Source organism: Aotus nancymaae, unplaced genomic scaffold (genome assembly GCF_030222135.1).
Source record: "Aotus nancymaae isolate 86718 unplaced genomic scaffold, 86718_ANA_hifiasm-v0.15.2.pri h1tg000079l, whole genome shotgun sequence".
NCBI classification, from domain to species: Eukaryota; Metazoa; Chordata; class Mammalia; order Primates; family Aotidae; genus Aotus; species Aotus nancymaae.
This window is the reverse complement of record NW_026988494.1, coordinates 10,583,332-10,603,710: the sequence shown is the minus strand read 5'-3', so window position 1 is coordinate 10,603,710 and position 20,379 is coordinate 10,583,332. Positions and strand designations below refer to the sequence as shown.

The following is a 20,379-nucleotide window of genomic DNA, read 5'->3' as shown; positions in this document are numbered from 1 at the left end:
ATGAGGGGTACGTATCTGATATTTAGGAGATGTGGCTGCATATAGTCAGCAACCCTCCCAGGAAGAGGAATTGACAGGTGTTTATTGGATCCAAGTAGGAAGTGAGAACTGCAGAGTAGCAGAGTGGGGGTGAGGGTAACATTTCTCACAGAGCCTGGGGAAGTCAGCTGAGCTAGCCGGGACACAAGCCCTGAAAGGCTGCTCGGGGAAGGCTTAAGGTCCAAAGGAGGCCAAGGCACTAACTTAAACCTGTCCAGAGAAAGTGATCATCTTGTAGTACATCATTTGTACATGCTTTTGAGCCTGATTCTTTCATGTCATTTTATACATTTTGTGCATAGGGAGAGACTTGCCAAGAGCAAAATTATAAGGGAGCTTTGCTCTTGGGAGAAGATAGTAAGATTCATTCTATGCATGACGGGTTGAGAGTTCTGTGGGGCTGACATGGTTCCGCTGGGATACAGCTGAGCCTCTGGGGCAACTTAACGATGCTTGCTCTGTCCACCAGCCATAGAGACTGAGCCTAGCCTCCTCAGGGAAGGTGGAACCACAGTCTTTGTTCTTCAGATCAAATTGATCTTTATTTGAAATTTTTAATACTTAATTGCAAAGCACGATTTATCTTATATCCATAGGAATAAGTCTAGGACTTCTAATTATGCTTAGCAATTTACACAAATTTATCCTGCAAGAAAATAAATACAGTCTAGAAAAGATCTAGCAAGAAAAATCTTCCAAGACCACTTAGATTTATTATAATCTGGACTCATGTTATCAAACTCAGGTACTGTGCTAAGCAGTATACAAGCATTTTCATTCAATGCTCAATTGGTCTGATGTAGGTTTTGTTAATCCTGCCTTCATCACTTGGGAAAAAGGATTAAGTGATTTGCACAAGGTTGTTACTATTGGATTTTAGATCATTCTCCAGCTTTGTTACCCTGACTCCCATCAGAGATGGAATGCCCTTGATTCCCTATGTGGATGTGTATAAAGTAGTAATCTGGGAAGACAAGCAGAGGTGTCACTAGTCCAAGCCTCTGCATGTTCCCCCAGCAAGCAAGACCAATTGAGAGAAATCCTGGTCCACACCTATACTCTATGTTGCAAACTACAGAATACACATAATTTATTTTAAATAAGTCTTTGACACATTACTTCTTTCAGCTTCTACATTGGTAGATTCCTCAGTTCCGTGAATTTTGGAAGCAAATGAGAGCACAAAAAAATACTTTTTATAAATTTTAAGCAAAAGGACTAGCTTAGCAGTGAAATATACCTAAGTAGGAAACTAACGTTTGAACATTTTGCTGTGCTGTAGAAATTTGATCTTTATTCCAAAAGGCATAGAGATTATTACCTTTTGCAAAATGGGGGAGTAGGTTCAGAACAACTAATTAGCTCAAATCAAAATTAGTGTCAAAGCCAAGATTCAAATCCAGCACTTCTGACTGGTATGGAACTCTGGGATTCCCAGGGTTAGCTTTGGGATTAGGAAGCGTCCATGGCTAAACCATAACCTAAAATTTCTGGAGATTGAACTGAAACCTGACTGCACCTATGAATATTCAGTTTTTAAACCCTCTAAGAAAACAAGATGACTTTGTTCAATTAAGAAAGTTATTTTAATAGCAATATAATTTACCACAAACCAGGAAGGAAGTTAAAACAATACACCATGAAATGTATAAACAATTTTTATTGAAATGTTTCAGCTCCTTTTTTATAAGGTCAGTTCGTAAAGAAGTTTAACAATTCCTATGGGAAAAGAGACTTGAAATTCTATAGTTTATAGAATAACTAAGTCATTTTAAAGACATTTAATAGCAACTGACACTCAGTGCAAGGAATGTTATAGTAGCAGCTTCCTTATGGAAAGAATAAAGCTGTTTCTGTATTTGACTTTCAATTGAATCATCTATATCTCTTTTATTTATTACAGGTAAGAATAGAACAGGAGCGAGGCTTTGCCTCGGGTATTGAAACTTACCTGTAACTTGACAGTTGGTGCCACTGTGGAGCTAGTGGCCTTGAATACAGTTGCAGGAGTAACAGCCTGGGGTATTATGACATAGTTGGTTACTAGGACCACATGCCAGAGAGCACTCACCTACATCTGATGATAGAGAACCCTGCTTTAGAGATGACCTAGGAACAATCACTTCAGGAGAAGGGGGAGGGGGAGGGGGAGGGCACCCAGGAGGGCAGATCCTGCCTGCTCCCGCCGCCAAGAACACAGGGAGACTCCACAGCTGCAGTTTGGGCAGCTGTAGCCCCACCCAGGAGGGCAGGGCCCCTGCTTGCTCCATAGAGCAGGAGGCCTGGGTCTGCAGCCAAGGTTTGGGTGGCTGTAGTGGCACCCAGAAAGCTGCCTCCCCAACAGGTGGCTTTAGTGGCACTCGGAAAGCTCTTGCCCCAACTCAGAAGGGATAGGGCTCCCACGGGCTCCATGGAGTGGGCAGCCCCAGCCGCCCCTCCCTGCTGCAGCTGCTGCCATCACTCATACACAAGATGGAAGCACAGGGAGTTAATACTCTCTAGAAGCAGTCTTCCACTAATGACTGGCAGAAACTGGAAGATAAATACCCCAGTTCCCTCACCCCTGAAGTAGAATAACTCTTAGTTATTCTACACTGATTCTCAGTTATTCCACACATTCATTCTATACTGACTCTCAGTTTCCCAGCAGTATTAATCTCCGGTTGGCCACTGTAGCAAGGGGACTGTATATGGGCTTCTTTTTTCCACTATCGCCCGACGCACTCTCAAGCATTTCTGAGATCACCTCCCAAACCAACCACTTGCACTCAGGATCTGCTTCTGGAGAAATACAAACTAAGAAACTACCCTTGTATGTGACTTTCCTACTGTATCATAAGCTGCCTTCTTTTGAACCTTATCATAGCACAAAGGTGGTTAAGTGCTTGGGTTTCAAAAGTGTTCTCTGAAGCAAATTAAAACTTGAAATGTCAGTACAAGAAATACCTACGTTTCGTTTGATGTTATCAAGAGGAATTGCTTGTAATCTGAAAGGTAATCTGAAAATAGTTATGAAAAGAAGTTCAAAATGTTTAAAAGATGAATTAAGATGTTCTCACTCATAGGTGGGAGTTGAACAATGAGAACACATGGACACAGGGAGGGGAACATCACACATCGGGGCCTGTTTGGGGATGGGGGGCAAGGGGAGGGAGAGCATTAGGACAAATACTTGATGCAACCTAGATGAGGGGTTGACAGGTGCAGCAAACCACGATAGCCCATGTATACCTACGTTACAAACCTGTACGTTCTGCACATGTATCCCAGAACTTAAAAAAAAAGGTGAATTAAAAGCTGTTGTTGGCTGGGCATGGTGGCTCATGCCTGTAATCTTAGCACTTTGGGAGGCCAAGGCAGGTGGATCATGAGGTCAGGAGTTCAAGACCAGCCTGGCCAAGATGATGAAACCCCGTCTCAAAAAAAAAAAAAAAAAAAAAAAGCTGTTGTTATAAAAGGCATAAGATTATGGGTATGACAGAGGAACTGGCAGGGAACCAACCCTCTCCCTCTAAACAAAAACCTAGAAAACTGGTCAATTTTCATGAAAAAATTGTTTTCAGGAATCTGCTAAAGGCAGCACAGGAGACTAATCCCCCAAAGAAAGAAAACAAAGTGAGACTTAAAATCACCATGAGTTTCTATCTAGAGGCATTTACCAAACCCGGGAATAGAGGTGGAACACAGTGGTCTCACATAATTGAGACAGAGATACACAGAAATGGAATTTGGGCAGCCTGAAGCAGCTGGAACCTGAGGTCAGGAGTTCAGGACCACTCTGGCCAACATGGTCAAACCCCATCTCTACTAAAAATATAAAAACTAGCCGGGTATGGTGGCACACACCTGTAATCCCCGCTACTCAGGAGGCTGAGGCAAGAGAATTACTGGAACCCGGGAGGTGGAAGCTGCAGTGGGCCGAGATGGTGCCACTACACTCCAACCTGGGCAACAGAGTGAGACTCCATCTCAAAAAAAAAAAAAAGAAAGTTATAAAAATTATCCATAACTCAATTCTTAACTTCATTAATAAAATATAGAGGTTAGGAATGGGAGAGTACATGGGAAAGTGAATGTCTTCTCAGTGTCTCCATTGGTGCGGGGGAGTGGGAATGATATTGAATCTTTAGAGAGTCAGAGTGACTATTTGAGTACAGTCACATAGTCACGGAGACTTCTGAGTTTATGAGTTAAAATATAGAAGATACGTAGTAAAATTTGCATTGTTTTATATTTTAGAAAGGAGGACACAGAATTTTTAAAATTAATGTGCTGATTAATCTGGAAGAAATTTATTTTATTGTATTTTAGGTTTTGGGGTACATGTGAAGAACATGCAAGATTGTTGCATAGGTACACACGTGGCAGTGTGATTTGCTGCCTTCCTCCCCTTCACCTGTATCTGGCATTTCTCCCCATGCTATCTCTCCCCAACTCCCCACCCCACACTGTCCCTCCCCTATTTCCCCCCAACAGACCCCAGTGTATAGTGCTCCCCTCCCTGTGTCCACGTGTTCTCATTGTTCAACACCCGCCTATGAGTGAGAACATGCAGTGTTTGATTTTCTGTTCTTGTGTCAGTTCACTGAGAATGATGGTTTCCAGGTTCATCCATGTCCCTACAAAGGACACAAACTCATCATTTTTGATGGCTGCATAATATTCCATGGTGTATATGTGCCACATTTTCCCTGTCCAGTCTATCATTGATGGGCATTTAGGTTGGTTCCAGGTCTTTGCTATTGTAAACTGTGCCGCAATGAACATTCGTGTGCATGTGTCCTTATAGTAGGATGATTTATAATCCTTTGGATATATACCCAGTAATGGGATTGCTGAGTCAAATGGAATTTCTATTTCTAGGTCCTTGAGGAATTGCCACACTGTCTTCCACAATGGTTGAACGAATTTACACTCCCAGCAACAGTGTAAAAGTGTTCCTATTTCTCCACATCCTCTCCAGCATCTGTTGTCCCCAGATTTTTTAATGATCGCCATTCTAACTGGCGTGAGATGGTATCTCAATGTAGTTTTGATTTGCATTTCTCTAATGACCAGTGATGATGAGCATTTTCTCATATGTTTGTTGGCCTCATGTATGTCTTCTTTTGTAAAGTGTCTGTTCATATCCTTCGCCCACTTTTGAATGGGCTTGTTTGTTTTTTTCTTGTAAATCTGCTTTAGTTCATGGTAAATTCTGGATATCAGCCCTTTGTCAGATGGGTAAACTGCAAAAATTTTTTCCCATTCTGTTGGTTGCCAATTCACTCTAATGACTTTCTTTTGCCGTGCAGAAGCTGTGGAGTTTGATCAGGTCTCATTTTTCTATTTTGGCTTTTGTTGTCAATGCTTTTGGTGTTTTGGTCAAGAAGTCCTTGCCGACACCTATGTCCTGAATGGTTTTGCCTAGATTTTCTTCTCGGGTTTTTATGGTGTTAGGTCTTATGTTTAAGTCTTTAATCCATCTGGAGTTAATTTTAGTGTAAGGTGTTAGGAAGGGGTCCAGTTTCTGCTTTCTGCACATGGCTAGCCAGTTTTCCCAACACCATTTATTAAACAGGGAATCCTTTCCCCATTGCTTGTTTTTGTCAGGTTTGTCAAAGATTGGATGGTTGTAGATATGTTGTGTTGCCTCCGAGGCCTCTGTTCTGTTCCATTGGTCTATATCTCTGTTTTGGTACCAGTACCATGCTGTTTTGATTACTGTAGCCTTGTAGTAAAGTTTGAAGTCCAGTAGCGTGATGCCTCCTGCCTTGTTCTTTTTGCTTAGAATTGACTTGGCTATGCGGGCTCTCTTTTGGTTCCATATGAAGTTGAAGGTGGTTTGTTCAAGTTCTGTGAAGAAGGTCATTTATAGCTTGATGGGGATAGTATTGAATCTGTAAATTACTTTGGGCAGTATGGCCATTTTCACGATATTGATTCTTGCTAACCATGAACATGGAATGTTTCTCCATCTGTTTGTGTCCTCTCTTATTTCGTTGAGCAGTGGTTTGTAGTTCTCCTTGAAGAGGTCCTTTACGTTCCTTGTTAGTTGTATTCCTAGATATTTTATTCTCTTTGTAGCAATTGTGAATGGCAGTTCTTTCTTGATTTGGCTGTCTTTAAGTCTGTTATTGGTGTATAGGAATGCTTGTGATTTTTGCACATTGATTTTGTAACCTGAGACTTTGCTGAAGTTGCTTATCAGTTTCAGGAGATTTTGGGCTGAGACGATGGGGTCTTCTAGATAAACAATCATGTCATCTGCAAATAGAGACAATTTGACTTCCTCCTTTCCTAATTGAATACCCTTTATTTCTTTTTCTTGCCTTATTGCTCTGGCTAGAACTTCCAGTACTATATTGAATAGGAGTGGTGAGAGAGGTCATCCTTGTCTAGTGCCAGATTTCAAAGGGAATGCTTCCAGTTTTTGCCCATTCAGTATGATACTGGCTGTTGGTTTGTTGTAAATAGCTTTTATTATTTTGAGATACGTTCTGTCAATACCTAGTTTATTGAGGGTTTTTAGCATAAAGGGCTGTTGAATTTTGTCAAAGGCCTTCTCTGCGTCGATTGAGATAATCATGTGGTTTTAGTCTTTGATTCTGTTTATATGGTGAATTACATTTATAGACTTGCATATGTTGAACCAGCCTTGCATCCCCGGGATGAATCCTACTTGATCATGGTGGATAAGCTTTTTGATGTGCTGTTGCAATCAGCTTGCCAGTATTTTATTGAAGATTTTTGCATCTATGTTCATCATGGATATTGGCCTGAAGTTTTCTTTTCTTGTTGAGTCTCTGCCGGGTTTTGGTATCAGGATGATTTTGGTCTCATAAAATGATTTGGGAAGGACTCCCTCTTTTTGGATTATTTGGAATAGTTTCAGAAGGAATGGTACCAGCTCCTCTTTGTATGTCTGGTAGAATTCAGTTGCGAACCCATCTGGACCTGGGCTATTTTTGGACGGTAGGCTCTTAATTGCTGCCTCAACTTCAGACCTTGTTATTGGTCTATTCAGGGTTTCGGCTTCTTCCTGGTTTAGGCTTGGGAGGAGGCAAGTGTCCAGGAATTTATCCACTTCTCTGGAAGAAATTTAAAAAAAGAAAAGCATAAGCAACAATAGATGTAATAAGTAGTAAAATATAAAGGAAGAAGAAGATGTGAAATCAAATCCATCAGATACTGCAAGAAACGTGAATGGATTGAACACCAATATTAGATGATAGGGACTCTCCAAATGGATTAAGCCGTGATATCAAACTATATGCTTCCTACAAGACACACACATAAAAATTTTCACAGAAAATTTGAAACTCAAGGGATAGGTAGAGATAAATCAAGCAAAGGCAAACCAAATAATATTAAGTAAAATGAAATTCAAAAGCAGTGACTTTGATGTCAGCTGTAAGAGAGCCACATGGGTTTGAAAGTGATGAGAAATCATTCAATACCTCCCTATTTTCTTTCTACCCCGAGGAGTGTGTGCAGTGTTTCCTTAGCAACCCAGTCTACCCCTTTGTTGCAGCATAAATGGCATTCACAATGGCTTCATAGGTCATAGTCTGTGGGCTGTCTCTTAACAGCCTAATAATTTCCTATTGCCGAGAAGACAATTCTGATTTTTTTTAAAAAAACCTATAGAAACGTGCATATGTGATTTTTTGAAGTTTGTTGTAATGATCTGAGGTATCTCCACTCACGGCGGAGAAAAGACTACTACAGCTGTGAATGGTGTGTGGAATCCACTAAAATTACAGCTGCTTACAGCTTCCAGGTGTTTTCTATAAACCAGTAAAAACAGAACCCTCTTCAGTACACCTGGAGCTTTGCGGGCTGGCTTTCCAAGTCTGAGTTTTTGCTGCCACCTACAGGCTCAATCTGGGCACCACACTTTACCCTAAATGCCACTTTTGACTCATACCAAAAGGTCCCTTAAATAGTGTCTATGTTGCATAGTGCACAGGGAACCAATGTGAGTATCCAGTCTCCATGAATATGGCAAGTATCCCCAGACAGGAGCTATGGGGACGTGTCTTCTATATATTAGGGAGATTGTCTTCTACATATCAGGGAGATTAGCCTCCATGAATATGGCAAGTATCCCCAGACAGGAGCTATGGGGACGTGTCTTCTACATATTAGGGAGATTGTCTTCTACATATCAGGGAGATTGATGAGGCAATTAATTCACACCAGGAATATCCTCCCTTGCCAGGCCCTGAGATGACCACTGAGTGTAGAGTCCCAGAATCATGCATCTTTCCAGTCTGGAAATTCATCACTTCAACTTAGTCAACCCTGCTTTTCCTCCTGAGTTAGCAAGGGCCTGAGATGCTCCCTCCCCAAGCCAGAACTGGATGCTACAATATGATTGCCACATGGAAATCACAGTGATCACCACTGTAAACACCAACATTATTTCATACTTTTTATGTGCCTGGCATCTTGCATGCCATGCGTTATCTCATTTATTATTCTCAACAATACTATGTGATAATGACTCTCATCACCTTTATTTACAGACAAGAAACAAACCGAATTTCAGAGAAATCAAACCACTTATCCAAAAAATACAACTAGTAAATACAACTAGTACATGATAACTACAACTAGTAAATGATGATAGCAGGGTTGAGTGGAAAGATGGCATGATTCTGGGACTCCATGCTCAGGGGTCATCTCAGGGCCTGGCAAGGGAAGATATTCCTGGTGTGAATTAATTGCCTCACCGCTCTCCCTGATGTGGAAGACATGTCCCTGTAGCTCCTGTCTGGGGATACTTGCCCTATTCATGGAGGCTGAATATTCATTTTGGTTCCTTGTGTAATATGCATCGTAGACACTATTTAAGAGACCTTTTGGTAGGAGTCGAAAGTGTCATTAAGGACATTCAGACAAGGAAACAAACTGAGTTTCAGGGAAATCTAATAGCTTGTCCAAAAAAATACAACTAGTAAATGATAGATCATAGATTTAAACCCAAATCTTGAAGTTCAAAGTCTTTATTAGAGTGTGACAGCTCTTTAGAGTGTGACATCCTTGATTTATTCAAGGACATGGGAAAAATCAACCCCATTGTCATGCAGCTTGGACAACCTCCCTTGAAGAAGGTTAAAATGTGTTACTTTCATACTGTATTTTCCCATTGGTATCAATGTCCAACTCCCAAAAAACCTACAGCAACTAGCCACATGAAACTACTAAATACTTGGGAATAAAAATTAGCAAGTGGCCATACTAAATGACCACAATAGCTTCAGTGAGCTCTTCTTCCTGGTAAAGATACTTTCATTCCTTCATTCCAACATGCCCCTGCAACTATGCAAGACACACAAACCATATCACGATACAATGAGTAGATGTATCAGCAGTGATGTAAGGGGAACCTAGGCTGTGCAGTGGGTATGATATCACCTAACAGCACTAATCTGAAGTCAGTTTCTGTTTTCTCTTCTTCAGAATCCTTTTTCACAAAAACTACAAATAATATATATCCACTGATGATGAAAGCCTTTTTTTTTTTTTTTTTTTTTTTTTTTTTTGAGCTGGTGTCTCCCTCTGTTGCCAGGCTGGAGTTCAGTGGCATGATCTCAGCTCACTGTAACATCCGCCACCTGGGTTCAAGCAATTCCCCTGCCTCTGCCTCCTGAGTAGCTGGGACTACAAGTGTGTGCCACCATGCCTGACTAACTTTTTGTATTTCAGTCGAGACGGAGTTTCACCATGTTGGCCAGGATGGTCTCAATCTCCTGACCTCATAATCCATCTGTCTTGGCCCCCCAAAGTGCTGGGATTACAGGTGTGAGCCACTGCACCCAGCCAAAAGCCTTTCTTTTAATTTCTATTTCTATTTCTTTCAAGTTTATATTTTCAATTGCATTTAAATGATGTAACTTTAAATGCATTAATTTGATGGTACCATACATCACTGAGGTAAGCTTCAGGGCAGTTTATGTTTTTCTTTTACTTTGCTTGTCTTCACCCTGTCTTTGGTTTTTCTTCACATTCCTCACAGTAACCCCCATTTATTAAGGTAAAACATATAAATATTATATTTTGTACTACACGTTTACATAGCCCTGTAGAAACATATAAACACACACAGATTTGGAGAGAAAAGCCCCTCCCCAAATCCACTTTATGTGAGTACCCATACAATTTTCAAGGCTATTGTTTGATAATCTCTTGGCCACTCAGAATCCATAGACTAAAATCCAGGTGCCTTGGTTCATGCCTGTAGTCCCAGCTACTCAAGAGGCTGAGGCAGGAGGATTGCTTGAGCCCAGGAGTTCAAGGCTGCAATGAGCTACGATCATGCCTTGAATAGCTACTGCACTCAGCCTGAGCAACGTAACATTGCCCATTCACTATGATGTTGTCTTTGAGTTTGCCATAGATGGGTGGCTCTTAATATGTTGAGGTGTATTCCTTTGATGCCTAATGAATTCCCAGATTCCATAGACTCAGCCAAAAGGATTCAGAGCCCTCTTACTTCAACCCCTGCCTCATGGCAAGTGATTAAATAAGACTCTAAGTCAGATTATTCTCCCTTAAAGATCTTCCAGATCAAAGACATAGTGATGACCCTAGGCAGATAAAAAAATATTTCTTTGTTTTGTCTTCGAGGGTGGGTAAAAAGATGTTTTCTTAAGTCCAAATAATCTCTCTCCAGCTTCTATATAAACTGATTTTACAGAGTAAATAAATACTTATTGGATTATCTGTTCCTAAAATTATTTAAGGTTAATTGAGGAAACAAAACCTACCCTAAAACAGAAAGTCACTGGTGATTCCAAGGAGTGGATGAGAGTGTAATTTCTAAGGCCAGGTGCAGTGGCTCACGTCTTACAATCCCAGCACTTTGGGAGGCCAAAGCAAGCGGATCACTTGAGGTCAGGTGTTTGAGACCAACTTGGCCCACGTGGTAAAACCGTGTCTTTACTAAAATTGCAAAAATTAGCCAGGCACGATAGCAGGCACCTGTAATCCCAGCTACTCGGGAATGTGAGGCAGGAGAATCAGTTGAACCTGGGAGGTGTGGTGTAATGGCTTCTGTGATGTTTTCCTGAATCATTTTTTTAGTTGCTGTCCATATGTTTATTGTCTTTATCTGAAAAATCCTCATAGAAAATTGTTTGGTTTAGCCCTCAGCAGCCCGCTCCTGAGCTCTGAGAAGCTTGCCTTCTTTTGAGCTACCCAAGCTTTCTTCTGAGTGAGGGACATTTTGGGATGGTTTCACCTCTTCTTTTTAACTTCTTTCTTGGGCTTCTTTTCATAGACTGGATTGTTTTTTTGTTTTTGTTTTTGTTTTTTTTGTTTTTTTTGAGACGGAGTTTCGCTCTTGTTTCCCAGGCTGGAGTGCAATTGCGCGATCTCAGCTCACCACAGCCTCTGCCTCCCAAGTTCAAGCGATTCTCCTGCCTCAGCCTCCCAAGTAGCTGGGATTACAGGCATGCACCACCCTGCCCAGTTAATTTTGTATTTTTAGTAGAGACAGGGTTTCTCCATGTTGGCGAGGTTGGTGATCCAGGTGATCCACCCGCCTCAGGGTGATCTCAAGTGATCCGCCCGCCTCGTCCTCCCAAAGTGCTGGGATTGCAGGTGTGAGCCACTGTGCCTGGCTGGATTCTCTCATATAGCAGCATGAGCTTTCTTATACATCTCCTCCACCATGTCTGGAGTTAGGCTGTTCTTTATGTATTGAGAGAACTGTTTATTGTAAACATCTGCATCTTCTTTCATTAAATAGCACATGTAATCTGCAACATTCTGGCCCATGATGTGCTTCCGGTCTACTTCTGCATTAAATTCCTTGCTTTCAGAATCACAACCAGGGAATCGTTTCGTACCATGAGGGACAGAGAAGCCTCCACCCATGGCTCCCTTCAGGGTGCCAAAAACTATTGTCAGTGGTAGTTTTGGCAAGGCCCGCATCCAAATAGCAGGTAAAGGCACCTGGCTAACCACCAATGCTTTCCATATTGTATTCATCGCCAGTCACCTCCACTTGGCCTTCATAGATCTTGTCCATGCCAAACATATTGAGAAGCCTGCGGGCCAGCAGCAGGCCAGTACAGTACACTGTAGCATAATTTGCCAGGCCAACCTTCACACCGTATTTTGGGGGTTTGTGTGCATATGCTGTGCAGGCTATCATATCCACCTCTAAATGGGCATAAGCAATCTGACAAATGATATCTCTGTTACATGAACTATCATCCTGTATTTGGGTGTGTTATATTTATTTTTATCCTGTATCACCAAGTGTTTCTGAGTATAGTAATCCATTTTACCCTCTTGTTGGCTTCTGAATTTCACTTGGTATCTCTTAAAGTAGGCCTTATTCTTCCCTCCCCTCCCCTCCCCTCCCCTCCCCTACCCTCCCCTCCCCTCCCCTCCCCTTCCCTTCCTTTTCTTTTTTTGAGACAGAGTTTCACTCTTGTTGCCCAGGCTGGAGTGCAATGGCACAATCTCAGCTCACTGCAACCTCTGCCTCCCAGGTTCAAGTGATTCTCCCGCCTCAGCCTCCCAAGCAGCTGGGATTACAAGCATGTCCCACTATGCCCAGTTAATTTTGTATTTTTAGTAGAGACGGGGTTTCTTCACGTTGGTCAGGTTAGTCTCGAGCTCCTGACCTCAGGTGATCTGCCCACCTTGTCCTCACAAAGTGGAGGGATTACAGGCGTGAGCTACTGTGCCTTATTCTTAACAACTTTAACAAACCCCATCCTGTGGAACAGAGACCAGCATCCACAGCTTGACAGACCTGCAGGTCCAGCAGTGCTTGGTGGCAGAGAGCTTTTTTTTTTTCTGAGTCCAGGTCTCAGTCTGTTGCCCAGGCTGGAGTACAACAGCAAAATCATAGCTCACTGAAGCCTCAAACTTCTGGGCTCAAGCCATTCTCCCCCGTCAGCCTCCTGAGGAGCTGGGACTATAGACCACCAGGCCCAGATAATTTTTTTAATGTTTTTTTTAGAGAGAGGGTCTTGCCATGTTGCCCAGGTTGGTCTCGAACTCCTGGGCTCAAGAGATTTCTCCTTGGCCTCCCAAAGTGCTGGGATTACAGGCACGAGCCACCTTGCCTGGCCCTGAATCATTTTTAACTCTCTAGTTCCCCAAACTCCACATCAATAAAACACCAATTCTCCTTCTGCAAGTCCCCTCTTCCCTTCCCTACTGTCCTAGTTCAAGTTCTGTCATCTCTCACCTCAGTTTTCCTTAGAATCTGCTGCCCACAGATCTGATTTCCAGATCGGGTATCCTCTTTCCCTTCCTCCTCCTCTACTCTACCTCCTTCTCCTCCTTTTTAGTTAGGCTGATTTTACTTTTTAATATTTTTGTTTTCCCTTTGCTTGTTCTACCTTCTCCTTTTTTATGGGTGAACAGTTGTTCATTTCATGGGACAAGGCTTTCCAAAACTGGCTAGTGCCACCAGCAACATTCTGTTTGTTTGTTTGTTTTTGAGATGGAGTTCTCGTCCCGTCGCCCTGGCTGGAGTGCAGTGGCGTGATCTTGGCTCACTGCAACCTCTGCCTCCCAGGTTCAAGCGATTCTCCTGCCTCAGCCTCCCCAGTAGCTGGGGCTACAGGCGTGCACCACCACACCCAGCTAATTTTTGTATTTTTGGTAGAGACAGGGTTTCACCATGTTGACCAGGCTGATCTTGAACTCCTGACCTCAGGTGATCCGCCTGCCTCAGCCTCCCTAAGTGCTGGGATTACAGGCGAGAGCCACTGTGCCCAGCCAACGTTCTTTATCTCTTGTCAGAAATCTCCACATCCATTACTGTTATGTGAGGCGTTTGGATTGTCCTGAGTTCCCAAGCAGGAAACAAGCCCACAATTGGCACATGTTCCCAACAAAGCTTGGACAGACAGTTATTTTCATTGTGAATCTGATGTTCTCCTTTGCTTAAAGACATTGCAAGGCTAACCTTCTGTACTAACTGGATGAAGTCCACATTTCTTGCCATGGTAATTGAGGCCATCTAATTTCTGTCTCCAGCCTAGTTTCTAGCGTCATCTCTCATTACATCTGCCTCATGAACATGCTACACTCCAGCCAAAGCGCACTATTGATTGTGTTGAAAACTCAATCTATGATTTCATTCCTTTCTTCATCTTTCCCTATCTCTCCCTCTGTCCAAATTCTATATATACTTCAAGATCGGCTAAATGTTTCTCCAAAAAGGCTTCCCCAATCCTTCTGCTCAGAATCTATTGACCCTCCTCATTAGACCCAAGCATTCTGCTTTGTCTAATGCTTCCGAATGTATTCCCTAGTTTCCACCACATCATAATGGCCCCTCAAGTGCAGGGGCTGTATCTATGTCTAATTCGTCATTGTGTCCACATCCCAGCCATGTGCCTAGCACACAGCTCTGCTCAGTAGATACTTGTTATATGAATAAATTCATAGTAAGTGGAAGATAGAAAAATGAAGAAGGTGGCCAGGTGCAGTGGCTCATGCCATAATCCAGGTACTTTGGGAGGCTGAGGTGGGAGGATTGCTTCAACTCAGGAGTTGCCCAGGAGACAAGCCTGGGCAACATGGTGAAACCCTGTCTCTACAAAAAATAAATAAATGAAGAAAGGAAGAATGTTTGAGGACCTTCCAAATATAGGACTAGCGCTCAGTTACTAATACACTAAAGAGGCGATTGGTGGTATGGATCAGCACAAACCAAAAGGTAACCTCGAAATCATTTCTATCTACCATCTGTCTATCTATCTATCTGTCTATCTATCTATCTATCTATCTATCTCTACCTGTCATCTATCTATGTATATGTAATCTACATATGTATATATAAAATCTATATATATATATAATTTATATATAATATATATATAATTTTAAGATTATTATTTAGTGAGGGAGGATCCGTGATAGAAAGGGTAGGATTATAAGATGGCAGATGGGAGTGTGCTTTCAGTTTTTGGAACTATGGAATCAATCTCAAGATGAAAGTCTTGAAGACCTATTTGCTGAAGATCCTCTACACCTCTAAGAAAACAGTGACAAGAACTTTGGGACATTTGCTAGGACACTGGATATTTTGGCATTTATGAACCAAGCCTGGGGATGCTCTCTACTGCTGTGGAGTTGGGGTGGTATTTTCAGGGGAGGACAAGGCTGCTAATTTCTTACTCAAGTGCCCTTTGGTCCAATGCCCAGGAATTTATCATAAAGGTCTCAGGAAAGGAGATTGTCAGTTAAAGAGTCTGATTACCCAACAGAAGGCTAATAAGTAACAACTTGCTCCTGGGCAAAGAATGCTGCCCATCTCAGGGAGAAGAACCTTAAGCCTGAATTCGACAGCAGCAGGGAATACAGCAACTGCCAGTTACAGCCACCAGGTGGCACAGCAGAATACCAAACTCTCAGGAGTGCAAGGCAAACCCACATTCTGGTTCTTTTCCCCTAAGAGACTTTGGAAACCTCAGAAACTTGTCTGGAGGAGCGCTTGGAGTCAGACACCATTGAAACGGTAACCCAAGACCTTAATTTCACCCTTGCCTCAGTTTTACTCTTAAAATTACACCCAGAAAATGAACTGTCTGATAGGACTGGCTCTTGAGAGCCAATTGCTAAATTTTTAGTCCATCTTTTCTCAACCTCATGGTCAGTGACACCAAGTTGGTAACTTGAAATTGGCCATGGAGGAATATTTACACCATGGAAATTGGCAAATGCTATAAATTTGTTCTTCAGAGGGTTGGTTGTTAAACATTTACCGAACACTCCTTGGTGAGAAGGAAGAGACCACCTGTTAATTGTTCTGGGAGGCAAAAGAGGAAAGTTTGGCACTACAATTTGCTTCTGATAATAACTTGGACACAGCCAAATATAGCAGCTAAAAACTTGGACTCCGTATTCAGGATTTAGAACTTGAATCTGCGCCATGCCATTTATTAGCTGTGTAGACCTGGGCAATCAACTCTTGGTGCCTGTCTCTTCATCTGTAAAAAAGATAGAATTGTACCTACTTAGTAAGGCTAGTGTAAGGGTTAAAGGAATTCCTATGTATAAGTCACTTTAAATAACTATATGTGTTAGATATTACTATTGCTAAAAGGTGATGAAATTATTAATACCATTAATACAGAAATTATGGTGTAAACAACAGACACACTTGAATTCTAAGACCCCAAAATCATTTACCAATCTTGTTATTTTTTATATTTAATGTCACATTCTGATTTAAATTTATTTTCTGGACAGTGACTAAACACGTTGCCTAATTTTAATATAGAACAATAAGCTTTTTACTACCATACAATCTCCTTTGAATATTTGGGAAGTAAATCATGTATTTCCAGGGTTTTGCTCTAAAGGCTTTTTATTCTCTTTCTTTTAATATTTTGTAAATATCAGAAAGTGAGTTGGGTTTCCCAAAGACATGCCATTTAACATGAGTATACTTTAAATTGTCTGAGTCAAACAGAGGTTGTTCAGAAACTTGGTTAATAGAAACTCCAAGTCTCATTCCTCTAATGAGGGGCGCTAAGGGTTTTCTCCATGTTTGGATGGTGGCAGCCTTTGAGAATAAATAGAGGAAATAATCTCTCATAGCCACAGAAGGAAAGTAGAACAATCTAGAACAACTAGACATGTGACTTTCTCTGAAACTACAAATAAAAGACTCAGCTTTATGATTTAAAAAGCTTCATCAATTAGGTCTGGATTTTGATTGATAAAAAATTCAAGATGTCTCCCTACATAAAATTGTGAAAGACTTTTCTAGAAGTTTTGGAAAAAGTTGGGGTGCGACCTACCCTCTGACATCCTGACATTAAGTGCTACCTGGCTTGTGGCCAGAGGAATGAATACTCAAGTGACTCACCTGTGTCGCTTCTAACTGGCAGAAATTAGCTGCGAAATAAATTGCTCAAAAGGCTGTCAAACTCATTGCATCATCGATACTTAAAAGACCAGAATGGCAGCGCTTTCTGCTCACTCCAGACACTTAGCTTTTTGACTCATTTATTATATTTTAATGAGCCAATCAGACTAGTATTTATTGATTTTCTGTTATTTCTGCCCAATACTGTGAGATGTGCTGTTGAAAAACTTATTTTAAAAACTACAACTACAGGGAAAATAACACTTTTCCAAGTCACAACAATTAAGAGGGCATGCTCTATAAATCTGTAATAAATAATAATTCTTTTAAAAAATTAGGCCGAGTGCAGTGGCTCATGCCTGTAATCCCAACACTTTGGGAGGCCGAGGTGGGTAGATCACCCAAGGTCAAGAGTTCGAGACCAGCCTGGCCAATATGGTGAAACCCTGTCTCTATTAAAATGCAAAAAAAAAAAATTAGTTGGGCATGGTGGTGGGCGCCTGTAATCCCAACTACTCGGGAGGCTGAGGCAGGAGAATTGCTTGAACCCGGGAGGCAGAGGTTGCAGGGAGCCGAGATTGAGCCACTGTACTCCAGCCTGGGCAACAAGATCAAAAATCTGTTTCACACAAAAAAAATAATCAAAGGGCACTTTTAACAATGCAGACACACTCCAGGTTTCTCACTCTGAAATGCTTGGGCCACAAGAAAGTGACAGGGTGCTTCCTCAGCAAAAAGCATGCACATTGCTGTTTTTAGAATTCCTTCTGGTATACAGTCTACTCAGTACCTCAGGGGAAAAGCATGTGACACTCTCAGTCCTTTGAGACTACAGCTGTCTTGCTGTCATGGTCATACCCAGAACTATTTTACCACCATCACAGCTGCTGATGGAGCCCAGATGGGTGTGTCCATGCATAGCCAAGCAGCAATGAAAACAAGACAACTGTCACCAAAGAGGTAGTGCCTTTGTGACAGGCAGAGCAAGGGCCACAGACCCTGCTAGAGCTTTTAAAATTTTAAATAAATTAGTATGTTTAAAATAAATACACATGACTGAAGATGTGTAGAATGTAAAAACATAAAGATTAATTTCAAATGTAATGTTTGTATTACTATGTAATCTCACCATCCAGATATAAACATTATTAACACTTTTGCTAAATTCCCTTCAGTCATGTTTTTGCATGTGTGTGTCTGTGTGTGTGTTTGTGGAAAGACTTTTTAAAAAAATTCTCATGTCTCTACCATTTAATAATTTCAGACTTACAGAAAGATTGCAAAAATAAAATAAAGAATTTCAATACACTCACCCAGATTCCCCAATACAAATATTGTCATATTTGCCTCATATCTCTCTAGCTTTCTCTACCTCTCTCCTATGTATATTACTTTTTTTGAACTATCTGATGGTAAATTGCCAACCTCATGCCCTCTTCCCTCTAAGTACTTCCGTGTGGCTGGGCACAGTGGCTTATGTCTAGAGTCCCAATACTTGGGGAGGCCAAGGCAGGAGGATTGCTTGGGGCCAGGAATTTGAGAACAGCCCGGGCAACATAGCAATACCCATCTCTACAAAAATAAATTTTTTAATTAGCTGGGGTGTAGTCCCAGCTACTCAGGAGGCTGAGGTGGGAGGATGCCTTGAACCCAGGAGTTTGAGACTGCAGTGAGCCATGATCACACATAGAGCTATGATGTGCACTCCAGTCTGGAGACAGAGCAAGACCTTGACTCAAACTAAATAAATAAATAAATACTTCTGTGTGTACTCTCTAAAAACAAGACAAGTCTTACATATACCCCAAGATTCTATTTATCAAAATCAGAAACTTAACATTGACATTATAGTAGAATTTAATCTACACAGAATTTCTTTAATTTCACTAATTGGCTCACTAATTGATCAATTGCTATTTTACCAAAAAAAAAAATTTTGATCCAGGATCTAATCCAAGAACACTTGTGACCACTGCCCTCCAGACTGGCCAACAGAGCGATACTCCATCACACACACACAAAAAAGAACACTTATGACACTTGTACCCTTGGTATCCTTTAATCTGGGTAGTTCTTCAGTCTTTCTTGTCTGGCTTTGACACTTTTGAAGAGTACAGGTCAATTATGTTGTAAAATGGTTTTTGAGTTTTTTGATGTTTCCTCATGATTAGATTCATGTTATGCATCTTGGCAGGAATATTGCAGAAGTGACGCAGTGTTTTTCTTAGGGCGGGAAGCACGTGCTGTGGTTTTGACACACTGCTGATGTTGTTAACTCTGATCATTTGACTAAGGTGGTTCCTATCAACATGTTATACTGTAAAAGTTGCCATTTTACCCTTTGAAATTAAAAGCTATCTAACAGAGAACAACCAGATACTATGTAAGCATCCTATTAAATCTTTAAAATTGTATTTGTGGCTGGGCATGGTAGCTCACACCTGTACTCCCAGCACTTTGGGAGGCCAAGGTATGTGGATCGCCTAAGACCAGGAGTTCAAGACCAGCCTGGGCACCATGGCAAAACCCTGTCTCTACAAAAACAATACAATGTGGTGGTGTGTACCTTTAGTTGCAGCTACTCAGGAGACTGAGGTGGAAGGATTTCCTGAGCCTGGGAGTTTGAGGCTGCAATGAGCAAAGATTATACCACTGCACTCCAGCTTGGGTGACAGAGCAAGACCTTGTCTCAAAAATAAAATAAAATAAAATTTTACTGCTATTTTTACCATCCTTTGATGATTCTTGCTAAATCAGTTATTATTATGATGGTTATTGAAAGGAGATTTTCTCATTCCATCATTCCTCATTTATTAGTTTGCATTCTGCTCTAAGGAAGCACTTTTCATTCTCTCCATCCATTTATTTATATATTCATTCATTTATATGAATGTAGATACTCATGGATTCTAATCTTATTCGATGAATGATAATCTGTTACTCTTTTATTTTGATGTTCAAATCGTCCCAGAGTTGGTCAGTGGGAGCCTCTTTGAGCTGGTTCCTTTGTCTTTGTGGCATGCTCCTATCATTCTTTGAGCGTTTCTTTACCTACTTGCTCAGCATAATGTTTCATCTTTGGAATCAGCCAACTCTCCAAGGAGCTCTGGTTCCTTTCGGTTGAGAGTAGTATTTGAAAACCATGTCCGGGCACTAAATATGCTCATTGCTACCAGAATGTCATTGCAGCAAACAAAGCCAGGTATATGTCTGTGTCCTGAAATTCAGATTGACTTCTATAACTATGTATTTAAAACCATGCATTTATACTGATACTTCCAATCTAATCCAACACTACAAGATGCTTTCCAGCTTTCTCCCTTTGTATATTTGTAATTCCATTCTTTGATAGTAAGAAACCTGGATTCCATTGTTTTGTCAATTCTAGAATATACATAGTTTCAAAATTGCTAACACATAACACTGTGAAAAACAAACCTACTAACTACAATAATTACTTATAGTTTTTGTCTTTAACCTGAGGATATAAAGTCAAATTCTTCTAT

At 41.2% G+C, this 20,379-nt stretch overlaps 1 pseudogene; it reads right to left on the bottom strand.

Moving 5' to 3' along the window:
• Nucleotides 1-10,363: 10,363 nt before the first annotated feature.
• On the bottom strand, nt 10,364-12,755 carry LOC135271447 (large ribosomal subunit protein uL18-like; annotated as a pseudogene).
• Between the last annotated feature and the right edge of the window lie 7,624 nt (nt 12,756-20,379).